Raw genomic sequence first — 5,000 nt, 5'->3', positions numbered from 1 at the left:
TGCATAACACACGATATGCGGAGAGAAAATTTGAAGGATGTGGGTGATAGAGATGTACGTGTACGCGCACACTCGCTCGCAATGTATCTCGCGTCCCCGGCGATCGAAGATGACGCGATCCGCGCCGATCTTATTCGTTGTTTGCAAGCAGACAACTCGAACGAGATTCGATCGGCTTACATTTCCTCCTATTAGCGGCTGCGAGCCGCGCGTGGAAGAATCGTTGTCACAAACAACACGTCTCCTCGCCACTCCTCCGAGTACAATGCGAAGCCGCTGTGCCGGCGCTGCCGCTCTCCCGACGCTCGCTCTCTAAGTGAGAAAAGAGCCGGCGGAGGAGGCGGCGCGGCCACGGTTATCGAAAACTAAACTCTTTGACGACCTCAGAGCAGGCGAGATTACCCGCTGAATTTAAGCATATTATTAAGCGGAGGAAAAGAAACTAACTAGGATTTCCTTAGTAGCGGCGAGCGAACAGGAAAGAGCCCAGCACCGAATCCCGCGGTTCCGCCGCAGGGAAATGTGGTGTTTGGGAGGATCCGCTTATCCCGAGGTGTCGCGTCGCGTCCAAGTCCATCTTGAATGGGGCCACTTACCCGTAGAGGGTGCCAGGCCCGTAGCGACCGGTGCGCGTCTCGGGAGGATCTCTCCTTAGAGTCGGGTTGCTTGAGAGTGCAGCTCTAAGTGGGTGGTAAACTCCATCTAAGGCTAAATACGACCACGAGACCGATAGCGAACAAGTACCGTGAGGGAAAGTTGAAAAGAACTTTGAAGAGAGAGTTCAAGAGTACGTGAAACCGTTCAGGGGTAAACCTAAGAAACCCAAAAGATCGAACGGGGAGATTCATCGTCAGCGGCGCTGGCTTCGCGTCGGTGGGCGATGTCCCGCGGAGTCCTCGCGGCTCTCGCGCGGGCACGCTACCGTGCGTCGATGTCCGGCGCTCGTCGTCGTGCACTTCTCCCCAAGTAGAACGTCGCGACCCGCTGGGTGTCGGTCTACGGTCCGGGTGCGGTGACTGTCGCGTCGCCGGTAAAACGGCACGCGACAAACCCCCGGTCGCCCGGCCGGCTGCTCGGCGGTACGCGCAAGGTATCAGGCCGCACTATTTACGGTGCGTCGAGGCCGTCGCAAGCGCGCGCCACGGTACTCGGAGGTTACGGACTTTGCGCCGTCCCCGGTCCTGGCCCGCTGTTGGTTGAAGTACGGTTCACCTTCGACAGGCCTGTCGAACGTCCCTCTTATTCCCTTGTGGGAATCGAGGGGGATCTATACCGGTCGGCGACGCTACTGCTTTGGGTACTCTTAGGACCCGTCTTGAAACACGGACCAAGGAGTCTAACATGTACGCGAGTCATTGGGACTTGTCGCGAGACCTAAAGGCGTAATGAAAGTGAAGATCGACCCTGGCCGTCGATCGAGGGAGGATGGGCCGCGTCGCGATGCGGCCTCGCACTCCCTGGGCGTCTCGTTCTCATCGCGAGAAGAGGCGCACCCAGAGCGTACACGTTGGGACCCGAAAGATGGTGAACTATGCCTGGTCAGGACGAAGTCAGGGGAAACCCTGATGGAGGTCCGTAGCGATTCTGACGTGCAAATCGATCGTCGGAACTGGGTATAGGGGCGAAAGACTAATCGAACCATCTAGTAGCTGGTTCCCTCCGAAGTTTCCCTCAGGATAGCTGGCACTCGACCGTTCCCCACGGAACGCGAACGAGTCTCATCTGGTAAAGCGAATGATTAGAGGCCTTGGGGCCGAAACGACCTCAACCTATTCTCAAACTTTAAATGGGTGAGATCTCTGGCTTTCTTGAATTATGAAGCCACGAGCATCTCGGATCAGAGTGCCAAGTGGGCCATTTTTGGTAAGCAGAACTGGCGCTGTGGGATGAACCAAACGCAGAGTTAAGGCGCCCAACTCGACGCTCATGGGACACCATGAAAGGCGTTGGTTGCTTAAGACAGCAGGACGGTGGCCATGGAAGTCGGAATCCGCTAAGGAGTGTGTAACAACTCACCTGCCGAAGCAACTAGCCCTGAAAATGGATGGCGCTGAAGCGTCGAGCCTATACTCTGCCGTCAGCGGCAAGTGGGGCGGCAACGGGAGCGCCGGGCGCGTCGTGTCTTGTTGGTACGGTGTCGCAAGGTCTCTCGCGTCGTCACGAAGCCCTGACGAGTAGGAGGGTCGCGACGGTGAGCGCAGAAGGGTCTGGGCGCGAGCCTGCCTGGAGCCGCCGTCGGTGCAGATCTTGGTGGTAGTAGCAAATACTCCAGCGAGGCCCTGGAGGACTGACGTGGAGAAGGGTTTCGTGTGAACAGCCGTTGCACACGAGTCAGTCGATCCTAAGCCCTAGGAGAAATCCTATGTCAATGACGGCGTACAATATACTCGAGTGTCGAAGAAACACAGCAACAAAACAGCAGAACCGAGCGAGTCGCGCACGAACGTCGCTTTACGCGCGCGTTCCGTTGCCGCTGGCGAGCGACGTTTTGATGATGATGATGATGATGTATATAAAGACACACGCCCGTCGGGCGAAAGGGAATCCGGTTCCTATTCCGGAACCCGGCAGCGGAACCGCATACAATTCGGGCCCTCGTAAGAGTGTTCGTCGGGGTAACCCAAAATGACCTGGAGACGCCGTCGGGAGATCCGGGAAGAGTTTTCTTTTCTGTATAAGCGTTCGAGTTCCCTGGAAACCTCTAGCAGGGAGATAGGGTTTGGAACGCGAAGAGCACCGCAGTTGCGGCGGTGTCCGGATCTTCCCCTCGGACCTTGAAAATCCAGGAGAGGGCCACGTGGAGGTGTCGCGCCGGTTCGTACCCATATCCGCAGCAGGTCTCCAAGGTAAAGAGCCTCTAGTCGATAGAATAATGTAGGTAAGGGAAGTCGGCAAATTGGATCCGTAACTTCGGAATAAGGATTGGCTCTGAGGAGCGGGGCGTGTCGGGCTTGGTCGGGAAGCGGGTCTGGCTGACGTGCCGGGCCTGGGCGAGGTGAACGGTCGGCGTTCTCGCGCCGGTCCCGGGATCCGAGCTCGGTCCCGTGCCTTGGCCTCCCGCGGATCTTCCTTGCTGCGAGGCTTCCGTGGCGGCGCGAGCCGTCGTGGTCGTCCTCTTCGGCCGCCATTCAACGCTCAGCTCAGAACTGGCACGGACTAGGGGAATCCGACTGTCTAATTAAAACAAAGCATTGCGATGGCCCTCGCGGGTGTTGACGCAATGTGATTTCTGCCCAGTGCTCTGAATGTCAACGTGAAGAAATTCAAGCAAGCGCGGGTAAACGGCGGGAGTAACTATGACTCTCTTAAGGACGTCCGGGTGACGCTCATTACTGATCTTGTGTCGGTGCTGGATTAAGGTCCGGCCTACACGGGTGATGTTCTGGGTTGATCCTGGGGTCTGAGAGTCATGGTTGGCTATAGCTCTCTTAACTACAACTTTCACTGCTTTTGAGGGGACGGAGCAGGCGGATCAATGGTCCGCCTTGCTTCGTCCCCTTTTTTGTCAAGAGTTTTTAATTTTTTATGAATGCTTTATACATAATATCATAAAGCAACACGCCGCAAAGCAACACGCCGTGAAAGCAACACGCCGCGTAAAGCAACACGCCGCTAGCAATAATGCGGCCTACCTTGCGAAACATGCACGCAAGGAGATCCTGTACTCCATCACAGGACAAAGTGGCTTGTAAAGACTCTGACAAAAGCCGGAGTTAACATCAGCTCCGAGAGCAGTGGGTGTGGTGAATGAGGGCTATAGTAGGGACGTGATGCGAAGCGCTCTGCGATATTAGTCCTCTTGTTAGGACCATCAGCCTCTCACGTTCAAGTTGTGCATCTACCTCCTCGTGGTACTCCTGGTAACGTCGCCTATTTTGAATAGCGAGTGGCTGTAGGCGACGGCTAAGTGATGTCACAGCGAAGTGCTCCCCAAAGGACCCCACAAGGGCCCATGTGCCGATTCCATGGTGAGTTGTGGGGACAAGAAAGGAACGGCTTCGGGGGACTCTCGGTTGTCAATCCGTTTGCTCCCCCAACATGCAGCAAATATGTAATGGAAAATGAAAGAATGGTTACACGCTCGGGTTCTCGGATGGCCCGAGCACTGCATGTTCGACGCGTGAATGATGATGCGACTTGTGGCGAAGCGCCATCAGACGAGCGTCAGGTTCCTCCCTCGCAGGATCGCGACAATGCCACTGCCGAACAGCAGGCAAGTGAACCGCCCGTTGCATGCGATCTCTGCGGCAGGGACTTCAGGAACAGGCAGGGCCTCGGTGTGCACACTCGTATTGCGCACCCCGTGGAAGCCAACAACGCGGTCGTTGTGGAACGCGTTAGGGCCAGATGGTCGGAGGAGGAGGTGCGTCTCATGGCAAGAGCTGAGGCTACAGCCACCTCAGCGGGGATTCTCTTTTTAAACCAATATCTCCATGAGAAGTTCCCCAATAGAACCTTGGAAGCCATCAAGGGTAAGCGTCGACAAGAGGCTTACCGCGAGTTGGTCCAAGCGTTTTGCCAAGAGGTCACATCGAACAAAAACGATGATGTTGACGATGCTGGCAACACGGGCGGTGCGACGATGATAGGAGTCGCCCGCCCGTCCATTGAGACGGCCTATGATGAGCCGCAGCCTGCACCCCAGTTGGTCACTGAGACCTCTGGGAGGCTCCGAGGCGTAGTGGAGGAGCTCCGTGAGCTTGTGGGGCGCCTTCGGAGCTATGAGGCTGAGTCTCTGGCGAACATCGCAGAAGACTTTCTGGCTGGGAGAATCGACGTTCATGCCATTGAGAGATGGCTGGGCAAGATTTTTCCTAAGCCGACGGCTGCCCCTCCTAGACGCGCAGAAGCACGACAGCGAAATCCTCCCAAAGCGAACAACTTGAGGAGAGAGAATAGGAAGCAAAAGAGGTGTAGGGATTATGCCATAGTGCAGACTCTCTACAAAAAGAACCTCAAATACTGTCTCTCGAAGATACTCGATGGTGATGCGGAGCGCG

General features: G+C 56.2%; 1 pseudogene; it reads left to right on the top strand.

Annotated features, from left to right (window-relative positions):
- The first annotated feature begins 378 nt into the window (after positions 1 to 378).
- The window catches only part of LOC138944315 (large subunit ribosomal RNA), an 8,484-nt pseudogene continuing 3,862 nt past the window's right edge, over positions 379 to 5,000 (top strand).

Source organism: Polyergus mexicanus, unplaced genomic scaffold (genome assembly GCF_030449975.1).
Source record: "Polyergus mexicanus isolate NDT 795.1 unplaced genomic scaffold, iyPolMexi1.0 SCAF_152, whole genome shotgun sequence".
NCBI lineage: Eukaryota > Metazoa > Arthropoda > Insecta > Hymenoptera > Formicidae > Polyergus > Polyergus mexicanus.
This window is presented reverse-complemented; position numbering and strand designations above follow the sequence as displayed.